A 16,352-nucleotide genomic window follows, 5' to 3' on the forward strand; every position below is an offset into this window, starting at 1 on the left:
GTGGGAGAAAGTTCCTTTTTCTCCATATCCTCACCAACATTTGTTTTTGTTGATTTATTGTTGATAGCCATTCTGACAGGGCTGAAGTGATAACTCATAGTGGTCTCAATTTGCATTTCTCTGGTGATTAGTGACTGAACATTTTTTTCATATGTCTATTGGTCATCTGTCTGTCCTCTTTGGAAAACTGTGTATTCAGGTAGTAATATGGAACACCTCACAAATTAGCATGTCATTCTTGCACATGGGCCATGCTAATTATCTCTGTATCATTCTAATTTTAGTATATGTGCTGCCAAAGTGAGCAATAGTTTTATTTTCTTGGTACCTTTATCTGGCTTGGATATCAGGATAATGCTGGCCTTGTAAAATGAATTTGGAAGTATTTCCTCCTCCTCCATTTTTTGAGAGCATTTCAGAATGGTTGACTATTTTTTTTTTTTTTTTTTGTAGAATTCAACAGTGAAGTTTTCTGGCATCAGGTTTTCATTTTTTAGGAGAGTTTTGATTACATGTTGGTTGGTTGTTCCTGATTTCACTGGACAAAATGAGGAAAGAAAGATGAGTCCAAGAATTCAAATTACTTGCTAGAGCATTCATAAATGACCTAAAATTTTCCATGTTCCTTGAAATAAATCATTATGTCTTATAACCTTAAAGCTAATATTGCTGAAAAACAAATTCCACGTTTTGTTCTGATAGTGGATGAGTTACAACAGAAGTGAAATCTTCAACCCCTGAACGTTTCTGCTATTAAAGTTAGGGCATTGACTTGGAAGAAATGGACTCCTGGAAGTTGGAATGAGAATGTATGAAAGACCCTGACAAACCTGTGGACATTAAACTCGTAAATCTTGATGAAGTTCTTTTTTGCCAGCAAAAGCATTTTCTCCACTTTTGTCTAAAGAGATTAACCCAACATTGACTGAACAGAGTACTGGCCTTGTAAAATATTGCTGATTTGTCTCAAGAAGCACTCACACATTCTTTATTGCTTTTCCCCATGTATAAGATGCACTTTTTTTTTTTAAAATGGGGTCTAAAAAATGGATGTGTCTTACACAGGGTTGTCGAAGTATGGCATTTCAAATGCCATAGTTGGAATTGAGAATGAGGCCATATATGAATGCAGTGTTTTATCATCAGACACAGATGATGAGAAGCTGATGGATGGAAGCAGTGACAGTGATAAGGAGTTGTGTGAATTTAACGATGAATAAAACTTGAGTTCGCCTGACCAGGTGGTGGCGCAGTGGATAGAGCGTCAGACTGGGATGCGGAAGGACCCAGGTTCGAGACCCCGAGGTCGCCAGCTTGAGCGCGGACTCATCTGGCTTGAGCAAAAAAGCTCACCAGCTTGGACCCAAGGTCTCTGGCTCCGGCAAGGGGTTACTCGGTCTGCTGAAGGCCCACGGTCAAGGCACATATGAGAAAGCAATCAATGAACAACTAAGAAGTCACAACGCACAACGAGAAACTAATGATTGATGCTTCTCATCTCTCTCTTCGTTCCTGTCTGTCTGTTTCTGTCTATCTCTGCCTATGTAAAAAAAAAAAAAACTTGAGTTCATTAACTTTATGTAATACATATTTTTGAAATCTCATGCCTCATAATTAAGGTGCGTCTTATACATGGGGAAATACGGTATAAACTGTGGACATGAAATGTTCACTATATGCCAGAAATACTTCATATTTTTTTTTTCAAATTATACAGAAAAATATCCACAGACAATGTGTGGAAATAAATATTAAAATGTATGGGATCACATTTAAGAAACAAAAAGGTGTATTAGGAAAAAAAATTATTTTGGCCCACAGAGCAGATATCTATATAAATAAAAATGTAAATGTTTGTTTGTTCAAAATCTTAAATCTCTGAAAGTTCTTCATTGATTGTTTTGAAATTTTGACATTGCATTCGAATACGCACATTTTTTGTTTTTATATACCTACTATTATATAGATGTCACACCTGTGACAGGTAAAAACATGCTTTTTTTGAAAAACAGTGCCATCTGTTGGATGTAAAAGTAACACACACTATACTAAATATTTTACAATTCCATTTCAATGTTATGGGAGAAATATAAATTGCACATGACTGAAGAAGATATTTTCCGTCGAATACGCAAGGACAATTTAAATATGAACATGGATCTCACAGCAGAAATCTACAACGAAGCATTGATAATGATTGAAGGTTTGTGCTTAGAAATCACGAACAAAATTCTCAATCAATTGGGAATGCCATCACTGAATCAATGTGCTGTTGCTTCGTTTGATGTAGAATTGCATAGTGAACAAAATTACAACACGGTGATCTTTTGTCGTATGTGCAATCAAATATTCCTAAGCTAACGCTTGAGCAAAAAGGCATTTACAATCAAATAATGCAAACTGTCAATAACGGGGTTGGAGAAATCTTCTTAGATGTGCCAGGAGGAACTGGTTAAATGGTCCTAACTAGACTGATTCTGGCAGCAATTCGATCCCAAAATGACATAGCCATAGCTCTTGTGTCATCCAAAATAACTGCGACATTGCTACCAGGTGGAAGAACTGCTCATTCCGCTTTGAAATTGCCATTAAACATGCAATTCATTGAAACTCCCACGTGCAACATTTCCAAAGCATCCGGCATGGGAGAAATATTGCAGAAATGCAAACTTATTGTTTGGGATGAATGCACAATGGCACACAAAAGATCGTTTGAGGCTATTGATCGATCATTGTAAGATTTGCGTGGAAACATCAGATTATTTAGAAATAAATGCATTAATATTGCTTGCAGGAGATTTCAGGCAAACATTACCTGTAATTTCTCAATCAACACCAGAGGATGAAATAAATGCTTGCCTGAAATACTCTACTTTGTGGTGACACGTAAAAATATTAAAATTAACTACAAATATGCATGTCCAGCTGCAAAATGATCGATCAGCTGAGATATTCTCACATCAATTACTGGAAATTGGGAATGGAAAAGTTGAAGTGACCTCAGGAAGAATTTCATTGCTTCATAACTTCTGCAATTGAATGACATCAAAAGAAGAATTGGTTGAAAAAGTATTTCCCAATATTCAAACCAATTATAAGAATCAGGATTGCCTGAGTGAATGATCTATTCTTGCGGCCAAGAACAAAGACGTCTATGAACTTAACAATATTATTCAATCTAACATTCAAAGTGAGGCAGTCACATACAAGTCCGTCGACACTATTGTGGAAGCAGATGAAGCGGTAATTATCCAAAAGAATTTTTGAATTCATTTGATCTGCCAGGGATGCCACCGCATGTACTGCAATTAAAAATCGGCGTGCCAATTATCATGTTGTGAAATATCAACCAGACAAAGCTTTACAACGGCACGTGGCTTGCAGTAAAAAAAAATAATGAGCAGCATTGTAGAAGCAACAATCTTGACAAGACCTTTCAAAAGTGAAGAGGTCCTCATTTCTCGCATTCCTATGATTCCAATGAATGTGCCATTTCAATTTAAGAGATTGCAGTTCCCAATTTGATTGGTGTTTGCAATCACCATCAACAAAGCTCAGGGCCAATCTTTAGAATTGTGCAGTTTAGATCTAGACACGGATTGCTTCTCACATGGACAATTATATGTTGCGTGTTCTAGAGTCGGCAAACCAGACAATATCTATATCTGCATAGACAATGGGACAACAAAAAACACTGTATACCCACAAGCATTGTGAAATTAAACATTAGAAACATGCGCTTTCTCTTTTCTTTCTTTTCCATTTAACCAGACTGAGCTACAGCAACGCGTGGCCGGGTACAGCTAGTTCTTAATATAATTTTTCAGTTTACAGGTTTAGAAAGAGATCTAACAGTTTATTATTTGTTTGGTAGGTAGTGATAGCATGTCAACTCATTTAGTATAATCCCCCTTTTGCTTCAGATTTGTACTAGGTAATATGTTAAACACTTGAACATGAAATATATCATATCTTAGGAACAATTTTAGGAGGTAAATATTATGTCTTCAAAAGTTGAGACCATGTTGGTCTTATTCAATGCTGTACTCTGGTACTTGGTAAACTGACTTATGCAGCAGGTTCTCACATAACATTGGTTCATTCAATGTCATTTCTTTTGTTGACTGATCAATTGATTGATTTCAAAGAGAGAGAGGAGAGAAAGAGAAACACTGGGAGGAACAACAATTTGTTGCTCCACTTATTCATGCTGTCATTGGTTGATTCTTATATGTGCCCAGACCAGAGATCAAACTCACAACCTTGGCATATTGGGACAACACTCTAACCACCTGAGCCACCCAGCCAAGGCCAATCAATGTAATTTCTTTATAACACTTGTGAGTGCCATAGGAACTTAACTCTTGTTTAAATCAATTAACCTATGCTTATAGTTTTTTTATATTTATGTCATTTTACCTAAAGTTCAAGAACCTTTTGATGACATTAAGTAAGAATTTACTGTAAATGGTAAGTATTCAATAAATGCTTATTGATTGGATAGACTTCATTATGAGAAAATAAGACTTCAGAAGTTTAAGTATCTTATAGACTGTCACATAGCAAGTTAATAACAGACCAAAAAATCAACCCTATATCTGTCTATAGATTTGTAACTAAAACTATGATATGTTTATTGTCACTGGCATTTTTGTGTGATTTTACTTATATCACTCATTATATACTCACCTGGAGATTTTAACTTTATCAACATCAATTAAATTCTTACATTCCCTGTAGGACTCAGTACAAGATTTCAGTTCTCTAAAAATTGTCACAGATAATTTCTACCCAGTACTAATCTTTATTTTTCTTTGTATCTCCTCCACGTGTGTGTGGTCATCAGATAAGCATGTTTATAATCACAAAATAGATTAGCAGGTTCCAACCTTGGTTGTGTACAAAAATTACTTGTGAAGATTTTTTAAATTACACATGCCTATATCAAACTATAGATATTTTTAGTCAGAATACTCCATTTGAGAGCCTGAGTAACTGAAAAATTTGAAAGTTATCTAGGCGCAGTGAGTGCTGATATGCATTTGACAGACCTCTCTATAGGACCCAAAAATTCATCCTTCAACTGCCAAGAGTTCTGGCTGCTGATGGCACATAGCTGAGACCCTATCAAAACAGCACCCCTGGCAAATGGGACTACCTCTCCCAAGGTTACACTTCTGTCTTAGATGTAGTTTACTTCTACTGATTGGTTACCTTCTGAGTACAAATTCCCCACCCTTTGCCTCAGTTGAGACAACTCTGAAGGAACATTTTAGCACCAGGACTCTGTTCCAACAACAGAGGTTTCTGTTGGAATTGCACTGCTGTGGAACTTTTGCAACTGTCAGTTCGTGCTTTCCTCTCCATTACAGTTGTTAATTATAGGAGAACTTTCCAATAAACCTCCTACGTGCAAATCTTAAAGTCTTCACATCTATTTCCTAAGTCATCCAAATTACTCTACCAGGTGATGTAACACACAAGGAAGAATAAAATTATTGTACTGTATTGTATGTTCATTAAAGAAATAACCAAAATACCCTGTCCAATATCCAGTCAAGTGCTTCTAAACACTCAGAAACAATACATATTTTAAATTGGATGCAGAGTTGCAGTTCTAAGACAAAATGGTCTAGACTTACTTTTTCCTATTCCTTCCTTCTTAATAAAACCAACTATACTTAAAATAACTTAACAATCAAATAAAAATTCTGATGGGTGGAAAGACAAATATGGAATGGCTAGAAATATTAAGATTTAAAAAATGTAATTATGGTGAGTTTTGTTTCTCTTTTGTCTTTCATATATATGGAACTGAGTACCTGAGAGATCAGAAACCAAGAACTATGAACAGGTTGTATATTTGGCAAACAAACAAACAAACAAGCAAGCAAATATAAAACAAACAAATAAATAAATAATTTAAAATAAATTTAAAAAAGAAGAAAATAAAGATCCCAGCAGTGACCTAATGAAAAAACTTAAACCTGCTGGAACCAGGGCTCAAAGTGCCTATGAGTTGGTCTCCAACAGTGCTCCAGAGACGAAAAGCCATTCCCTGTGTCACAGCAGAGTGCAGCAGCGAGACGCTGCAATGATCCCAGTGGTAACCACGGAACTTCAGAGCAATGGAAGTTACTAGTGACAAAGAGGGACATCAGGTAATGACAATGGGACCAATCCATCAGGAAAACATCACAATTCTAGATGTGCTTGCACAGAACAACAGTCTCAAAATAAACGAATCAAAAATCGAAGGAGCTGACTAAAGAAACAGGCACATCTCCAAACATAGCATGAGGTTTTTATGGGGAATTTTGAGAAAGCCTAGAATTAACTGTGATGATTTTTGCACATATCTGTGGATTTGACAAAGAAAAACATTAAATTGTAAACTTAAAATGGGTGAATTCCATGGTATGTGAATTATGTCACAATAAAGAGGCTACAAATTACTACAAGAGCCAAATATATTGATTTGGCACGTTAGAGATTAATACGCAGAATTTGCTCACTAGTATATAACCTCCAAGGGAGCTGCATTTTGTTTCCTATTAACTGTTATATCCCAAGATCCTGGCTATAATTGGCAATCAATAAATATCTGCTGTGTTGTTTTATAGCTGTTTGTAAAATTGTTTGTATTTGTGATCTGAACCAAAGTCTCAGAAAATCTGAGGTTTTGTTTCTCCAAAACCATCTCTTTCTAATGCTGTTAAATTAAAAAAAACAAAAACAAAAAACTAAAGTTGAGTTGCAAATATTAAAGGAAGATACACAATCAGGGTGCAGACATCCAAAATGTGATTATAGAAGACACAACTCATTGCTACCAAACATTTTTCTTTGCTAAAAAATGTATACTTTCCGGGCCCTGGCCGGTTGGCTCAGCGGTAGAGCGTCGGCCTAGCGTGCGGAGGACCCGGGTTCGATTCCCGGCCAGGGCACACAGGAGAAGCGCCCATTTGCTTCTCCACCCCTCCGCCGTGCTTTCCTCTCTGTTCTCTCTTTCCCTCCCGCAGCCAAGGCTCCATTGGAGCAAAAATGGCCCGGGCGCTGGGGATGGCTCTGTGGCCTCTGCCTCAGGCGCTAGAGTGGCTCTGGTCGCAACATGGCGACGCCCAGGATGGGCAGAACATCGCCCCCTGGTGGGCAGAGCGTCGCCCCCTGGTGGGCGTGCCGGGTGGATCCGGTGGGGCGCATGCGGGAGTCTGTCAGACTGTCTCTCCCTGTTTCCAGCTTCAGAAAAATGCAAAAAAAAAAAAAAAATGTATACTTTCCTCATATATCAGATGGCCATGGGTTTCATAAACATTGAACTTTTTTCCATCCCAATAATGAATTGTACTTCATCTAGGCTGATTATGGTATTTTATTCCTCTAGTACTCAGGGTTTTCCAGAGAAACTGTAGAAATTGTGTGTGTGTGTGTGTGTGTGTGTGTGTGTGAGAGAGAGAGAGAGAGAGAGAGAGAGAGAGAGAGATTTCTTTTAAATCATTTTGGAGGCTGGCACATCCAATATCAGCAGGAAAGTCTGACATGCTGGGGACTTGGGAGAAGGTAGTGTTGTAGCTCAAGTCCAAAAGCGACATGACAGCGTGCTGCCAGCATTCCCTGTTCCTCAGTGAAGGTCAATCTTTTCCTTAAGGTCTCCCAGTGATTTTATCAGCCTCTCACCACATTATAAAGAGTAATCTGCTTTTTTCAAAGTTTAGTAATTTAAATGTTAATCTCATTAAAATAAATATTTGCAGTGATCTCTACATGTGTTTGACTAAATATCCAGGTAAATAGCCTTGCCAAATTGACACATAAAATTAACCAACACATGTCCACGTCTTGTCAGCTTGGCACCCATATGCTTCTCCTTAACCCATACTTTATCTCAGAATACAGACAATAATAAAATGATGATTCTGAATAACATGGTACAACTATCCTGTGTAAAACCAAAATTGCACTACCTCCTTCTCCAGGAAAAAATATAAAGACCTTGTGTGATGTTCACTATTTTTCTGACAGCCTATAATTTAATTGCTATGATGTAAAGCTAACTATTTAATATTCTGATAGAAAAACAATACATCATGTGTTACATAATAAAGGGGTAAGAGATCTAAGAAGTCAAAGTTCTTTGTTTATATGAATATACACAGTTAAATATAATTTAAAATGAATAAAGAACAAGGCTATGTGATCTACAGGATACTATTAAAATTACAATCTGTCAATATTGACGTAACAGAAGAAAAACAGAGGAAGAAGGAGGCATAAAGCTCATGACACTTAAAGTAGAAGCAATAAAAAAAATAAAAAGAGGGACTATAACAAACTAATAAGCTTCTGTAGACCAAAAGAAAAAAATTAATGAAATAAAGAGACAACTTATGGATTGGGAGAAAATATTTATAAATTATATATCTGATAAAAGGTTAAATCCAAAATATATACACAACACATACAAATTAATAATAAACAAATCATCTAAATAAAAAACTAGGTAAAGAAACTAAATAGATTATTTTCTAGAAAAAAAATTTTTAAAAAAGACACCCAAATGGCTACAGGTATATGAAAAGATGCTCAGCATCAATAATCATTGGGGAAATGCAAATCAAATCCACAATATGTTACCACCTAACACCTGTTACAATGTCTTTTTTCAAAAAATCATGTGGCGCCAAGTGCTGGGAAGAATGTCAAGAAATAGAAATCCTCGCTTACCAACAATTCTTGGGAATGTAAGTAGGTAAAGCTACTATAAACAATAGTATGGAGATTTCTCAAAAACTTGAAAGTGGTGGTGCAGTGGATCAAGTGTCGACCTAAAATGCTAAAGTCACCAGTTTGAAACCCCCGGCTTGCCCAGTCAAGGCGCATACAAGAAACAATTACTACTAGTTGGTGCTTCCCACTCCCTCCCTTTCTAAACTGAACAAGTAAAATTTTTAAAAAAAGTAATTGAAAGTAGAAATGCCATATGATCCAACAATATTACTTCTGGGTATATATCCAAAAAATTGAAATCAGCATTTTGAAGAGAAATCTGCACTCCAGTATTTATTGCAGCATTATTTACAAAAGTGAAGATATGGAAACCTAACCATCTATGAACAAGAAGATGTGAGATGTACATACACACAAAATGAAATATTATTTGGTTATGACAAAGGAAGAAGTCTGACATTTGGAACAACATGGCAGAACCTTGACTCTGTTATTTTAATTGAAACAAGTCAGACAAAGAAAAACAGACACCTTATGATATCATTATATGTCAAATCTAAAAATGTCGTATTCATAGAAACTGAAAGTAAAATGGTGTTTTCCAAGACCTAGAGAGTGAGAGGAATGAGATTTCCACTAAAGGGTACTAAAGTTCAGTTATAAATTGAATAAGTCATGGGGAGTTAATGAACAGTATGACAACTACAGTTAACAATACCATATTTATATACTTAAAAATTGCTAAGAGAGTAGATCTTAAATGTTTTCACCACAAAAAAGAAATGGTAGCTATGTGGGGTGACAGAGGTGTTCACTAACCCTACTTTAATAATCATTTTGAACATTAGGTCATCATGTTTTACACCTTAAGGTTACATGATTTTATATGTGAGTTATAGCACAATAAATTTGCTTAAAATTTTCATAATAGCTCGTAAATCCTTCTGAAATGAAAGCTATTGTTTCTATTAAAATAAAACCCCACAATATTTAGGCCCTGGCTGATTAGCTAAATCAGTTAAGAGCATTCTTCTGAAACAACACGTTGTGGGTCTAATCCCTGGTCAAGACACACATGGGAAACAGCCAGTAAGTGCACGACTGAGTGGAACAATAAATTAACCCTTCCTTTGCCCCTCCTCTTTTTCTCCCTTCTTCTTTCTGTCTCTCAAAAAAAAAATTATTCCCTGTCAGATAGCTCAGTTGATTGGAGAGTCATCTGGGAGCATGGAAGGTGATAGTTCGATTCCCCAGTCAAGGTACATTCAAGAGTATCTCAAATTTCTTGTCTATCTCACTGACTCTCTAAAAAAATATTTACTGGTATAAAATATTATCTTGTACTTATTATTTAAAAATTAATAAATAGATAATGGTAAAGATTGAAAAAATTTGCTCTCACATCTGTGTAGAATGGTAAATCCTAAATTTGCAGGGTAGGCTGACTTGCTGGAAATCTAAGGCCGAAAGAATTGATCCTAGAGTTTGTGTCTGAAGGCAAACTGCTGGTTTAATTCCCTCTGCCTGTGTCAGTCTTTTTCTTAAGGCCTCTCATTGATTAAATTAAGCCAACCACATGGAGAGTTGTGTGTTTTACTCAATGTCCTCTGAACTAAATGTTCATTTCATCTAAAAATATTTTCACCACAACATCCAGACTTCTTTGGCCAAATGTCGAAATATTGTGGCATACTTAAGTTGACTCACAAAATTAGCCATCACAATTTTTCTTGACAATAAGAGAATAAGCGTGGGAAACAACACTGGCCAATGAGATGTGAGACTAGTCTACTAGGGAACTTCTAAAAGATTTATCACCCTTCAATGGAAGAGGAGAGAGGTACATGCAATGGTTTCCTCTCTGATACTTTGAACACAGTTAATTCCAGAATCCAACCTGAAGTGTAAAGGTCAAGCCTAGAGTGAAGTGAGAAGACAAAATAGAACAGACAAAATAACCTGAGTCTTTGATTACATCTTTGAGTCAACAGATTAATCAACTCCCTCCCTTCTGAAATTGTAATGAGATGCAATAAATTTCCCTATCATTTAAAAACCAATTAATGTAATTTACCTTAGTAACAGTCTACAGAAGAAAAATCACATGATCATGTCAGTTGATGAAGAAAATTACTTGACAAAATTTAATACCTAATCATGATAATACTCAGCAATTTTATGTTGTTATTATAGATACTAACTGAATTTTTGCTCTCTTATTTTTATCAAGAAATGCATATATCACAGATAAGATTTAGACTTCAAGATTTCTTCAACCTTACTGCATACTAGTGCACTCAACTGGTAAGTGCATTACAAATACGAGTTTCCTAGATCTCTTAGATTAGATTTTCTGGCAACAGGCCCCTATATTATCTATTTTTAACAGTCTCCCTGGAATGATGATTGAGGTAACTGGTCCCTGGGGATAGAAATTTGCAATAATCTAAGTTTGGTTACTATTTAGGGTTTTTTCACATAATAATGAAATTCTATTCAGAATTTTTGTACTTTTGTACTTTTCTGTTACAAAGTGTTAAATACACTTTAATGGCAAAGAAATGACTCCTATTTCTACCATCCTGCATTGCAGGTGCTGAGGTTGTCATCTTGCATTTTGACAAAACACAATGTTTACACAAGCTGACAGAGCTTGGGTTTATAACTATTTTATTTGTACATAATATGATGAAATAGGCACTGGATTATATTTTCCCCTTAAGATTCAAGGTGAAAGATTTAACTATTACTATTTCTCTGTAAAAGTTTAGGGAACCTTAGGTTCTTCATATTTTTGTGTTAGAAAAGTAAGTTGACTTAAATTTCAAGTAAGTTAGTAGAAAATTTATGCCTCCATCCAATTTGTGATATCTATCATTTAATAGAAAATATTTGTTAATAAATTTTAAGATTTTTGGAATCCATATTATTGTTCTTTTGTGTGTTGCTTCCATTTATTCAAAACTAAGCAGGAATTAAATGAATTATCTATAGAATTCACTGTAATTTAGTATCTGGAAATCTGATTGTATACTTATCCAACCTATATAAATCATTTTCATCAAACTCATTTGTCATCTTTTAAAACATTTTTTTGAAGTTTACACTGTACTTCTCTCTAGTTCACAGGATGCACTCAATCTTCCCCCTCAGAAACATCTTTCTAAAAGATGAGTTCATCTAAGTGTTAAAAAACTACAGTATAGGAGCTAAGAAAACAAATACTGATAAATAAGAGGCAACCTTAATGGTTTAATTTCCATACGCTTTACATTAGGGCAATATTTCATTTTCTTCAAGCAGAGCCAGAGTCAATTAAGAGGAGTCAGAAGGTCTAGACTGGTGGTTCTCAATTCTGTCTACACATCAAAATTAGTCTTGGGGGGGGAGCAGGACAGAGTTTGAGCATACTCTGTGCGAGGTCCCTGCTTCCAGAAGAATTAGCAGAGAATGTTTGAATGTGAAACCCAGGTATTTTAAAAGTGAACCTCCTGTTGACACTGTTTGGCAGTCAAAAGGAGAACTGCCGTAGACATACTTTTTATTTTTTTTTAAATTTCATGATTTGATGCTGTAGAAATTTCTACTTCCAGATTATTAATTATGTGTAGTAAATGAGTGTTTTCAGCAGAAGGCTAATTTGATGTAATTATACATTTTAGTGTGAGAGATTTAATTGCATACTATGTGCCATAGTAGATTGCATTTGGGCTGCTTCTGGAATACATTTCAAAACATGCATTATATATTCCAACATTCTTTTTTTTTTTTTGAAGGACAGAAGGAGAAAGAAAGAGAGCATGAGAGGGACAGCCAGACAGGAAGGGAGAGAGATAAAAAGCACCAACTCATATAGTTGCAGCACCTTGGTTGTTCATTGATTGCTTTCTCATTATGTGCCTTGACTGGAGGGGGGGGCTACAGCAAAGTGAGTGACCCTTTGTTCAAGCCAGCAACCTTGGGCTTCAAGCCAGTGACCTTTGGGCTCAAACCAATGACCATGGGGTCATGTCTATGATCCAACACTCAAGCCGGCAACCCCGTACTCAAGCGGATGAGCCTGCACTCAAGCCAATGACCATGGGGTTTCAAACCTGGGACGTTAGCATCCCCAGTCAATGCATCATCCACTGCACCACTGCCTGGTCAGGCCAAAATTATTTTTCTTAGAAACGGAAGTAGGTTGAACAGATTGTTTTCACCTGCCTACTAGTATAATCTTTTGTGGAAGATACTTTGAAATTACTTGCTGCTTTGTTAGTAAGTTGTCTCTCTCTCCAGAGCTGCAAGCTGTGATTCAAGAAATTTTTTTCTGGATATGACATAATTTTCAGATGAATGTTAAATCAACTTTGTATTCCTGGGATAAATACCACTTAAGCATTACGGATAACTCTTTTATTTTTATTTTTGTTTCTTTACAATTATTTATTTATTTCTTCTGTGTTTTGGTGATGTATTCCAGAAACCACTACCAAGATAAATGTCATGAAGGATTTCCTCCATATTTCCTTCTAAGGGTTTCTGTAGTTTCAGGTTTTATGCTTAATTCTTTCATCAATTTGAATTTTATGAATATATGTGTATAAATAAAAATTAAGGGTCTGATTTTATTTATTTACATATGGATACTCAGTTTTACCAAAACCTTTGTTGAAAAGACTATCTTTTTCATTGCATATTCTTGTCAACTTTGGAAAATGTCGACTGCATGTAAATACTTAGGTTATTTCTGAGCTCTCTATTCTGTTTCCCATTCTTTATGATATAAAACAAAAGTTATATAAATCTACACTTTTAGAAATATTAATTGGACATGCTAAATAATAACCAATAAGATTACCCAAACATGCACACACACTTTTAATGTAATATAGTATAGAGTAGAAGTTGGAGTGTACAGAACATAGACTAGGGCTTATGGCAAAAAGTCTGCAAAATCCTCCCAGGGATAGGTGCTGGGATTTTGTACTAGACAATCTGTATTTTGTAAGTAATTACTAGCTTACTATGGAGCATTGACTGAAAGTGTCCCTTGGAGTGAAAGACAAAAAAATCTTGAAAGTTGGAACACGCATGATATCTTGGATGATGTTAGATAAATTCTCTAATGAGGTGGTATATTAGTCAGGGTTCTCCAGAGAAGACAGAAACAGAGAAAAAAGAGATGATAGATGACAGATGATAGATAGATGATAGATAGATAGATAGATAGATAGATAGATAGATAGATAATGATTGATTTGACTGTAAAGGATTGGCCCACACAATTATGGAGGTTAAGAAGTTCACAGGAACCTATTGTTTGGAAGAAAGAGGCCCAGAAAATGAGTGGTGTAGTTCCAATACTAGTCCCAAAGCCCAAGAATCAGGGAAGCCAATGGTATAATTCTGGTCTGAGCATAAAGGACAATATCGCAGTTCTACAATCAGGCAGAAAAATAATTCTTTCTTCATCTGCCCTTTTGTTCTATTTAAGCCCTCAAAGGATTACATGATGCCAACCCACATTGAGAGGAGCTCTCTGTTTTACTCAGTCTACTGATTAAAATGCTAATTTTATCTAAAAATAGCCCTACAGAAACACCTATAAATAATGATCAGCCAAATATCTCGGTGTTTCACGGACCAGTCAAGTTAACACACAAAATTAACCATCCCCAGGGAAAAGCAATGGCCAGAAAAATCCCATCATTCAATGGAAATTGTTTAATTAAGAACATAATGCTGTGGAAATGCAAAGTGCTCCAAAGCATATTTATGAACAGGTAGACCCATTTACCCCAGAACTGACTTAGCAAGCAGCTGAGGAGTTGATGATTCTTCTGCCACTTTGACGGTGTTCTATAAACAGCTCTCAGTAAACCAACAAAGAATTGCATGGTTTATGGATGGCAGTTCCAAAGTGAATAAAAAGCATCTTGTTTGAAAGATCACCATTCTGATGGGAAAAAAAGAAAAACAAATCAGCTTGATTGGCTGAGTTGTGTGCTGTTTGCCTTTGTTTGTTTCTTTACTAAATTATGGTGGTGGCCAATGGAGTGGTCATACAACCAAGAAAAACTTAAATTTAAAACTGACCTATTTAAAAGATACCTTTATGGGGCTCAGCCTTATTGGAATCATATGGGAATTTAAGAGGTGCACATATATAGAACACATTGATTTTAATCAGAAGGAGCCTCTTTCAGCACTGATAGGTGATTGCCAGGTACCCCAGTGTGTTTGCAAAAAGTTTCCACCTGTGTCTGTAAAATGAGTCCACATTAGGGGATCACAGCAATGCAAAGATTGCATGAATGTAAACATATTTTTTCTTGCTCCTCTAAGACAAAAAATGCCAGTGAAATTGTTCTATCTGCCAATAAGAGAAATAGAAACTGAAGATGGCTATGGGCAGATTCTCAGTAAGAAACCTCTCCCTGAACAGAGCTGGCAGGTCACACTGATTCTGGTAGCCTCTAGAGGCTATAGTAGGTCTTGGCAGGAACAGACACTTATCTGGACTTGACTTTATTTACTCAGTGATAGATGCAAGTGTTTAGAGTACAATAAAAGAACCAGAACAGAATATACTACATCAATTTGGACTGCAGAGTTACATATATTCAGATCAAATAAAGACACTTTGCAGTCCATAATTTCCAACAATAAGTAGAGTGATAGTTTCATATCTTCCTCAGAGTAATGGTCTGACATAGAATTGGAATGGGCAATTAAGATATTGGTTTTCCAAAATAAGGAGAAATTATAGAAATGAAAGGCTGGTTGTATAACCACTGCATTGGTTTCTGGCACAGACCTTCAAAATTTTCTGGAATTAGCTGAACTATAGTGTCTTTTGCTACTCATATTGAGCTCTTTTCCAACATACATGTATTTATGTTAACAAACTGAATCATAATGGGTCCTTAAACAATTTCATAAGATTCTTTTTTTATTATTTTTTATCTATTCATTTTTTAAAAAGGAGAGGGAGAGAGAGAGAGAGAGAGAGAGAGAGAGAGAGAGAGAGAGAGGAGAGACAGAGAGAGAGAAGGGGGGAGGAGCAGGAAGCATCAACTCCCATATGTGCCTTGACCAGGCAAGCCCAGGGTTTCAAACCGGCGACCTCAGCATTTCCAGGTCGACGCTTTATCCACTGCACCACCACAGGTCAGGCTTTTAAACAATTTCAAGGAGGGTCAGGCCATAACAGAAAGACCAAACACTTGAACTGAAGATTGAAAGATTGAAACTTTCGGCCCCATCCCAAGGACTAGAAGAGAGAGACTATAAATTAAGTTCATTCACATGGCAAATAATTAATTTAATCATGCCACTGTAAGGAAGCCCCATATGAAATCTCTGGACACTAAAGCAAAGGAGAGATTCCTGATTGGTAAACATTTATGTCTTGGCAGGGTGACACATTGACTCCACAGGGACAAAAGCTCCTATTCCTGAGATCCTCTTAAAATTTGATATATTGCCTGACCTGTGGTGGCGCAGTGGATAAAGTGTCGACCTGGAATGCTGAGGTCACCAGTTTGAAACCCCAAGCTTGCCTGGTCAAGGCACTAATGGGGGTTGATGCTTCCTGCTTCACCCCACCTTCTCTCTCTCTCTCTCTCTCTCTCTCTCTC

General features: G+C 36.2%; 1 non-coding gene across 1 annotated transcript; it reads right to left on the bottom strand.

The window, feature by feature from the left end:
- Nucleotides 1-201: 201 nt before the first annotated feature.
- On the bottom strand, nucleotides 202-308 carry LOC136317965 (U6 spliceosomal RNA). The gene has a single exon (XR_010727953.1). It is a non-coding gene; the product is annotated as a U6 spliceosomal RNA (small nuclear RNA).
- Between the last annotated feature and the right edge of the window lie 16,044 nt (nucleotides 309-16,352).

Source organism: Saccopteryx bilineata, chromosome X (genome assembly GCF_036850765.1).
Source record: "Saccopteryx bilineata isolate mSacBil1 chromosome X, mSacBil1_pri_phased_curated, whole genome shotgun sequence".
NCBI classification, from domain to species: Eukaryota; Metazoa; Chordata; class Mammalia; order Chiroptera; family Emballonuridae; genus Saccopteryx; species Saccopteryx bilineata.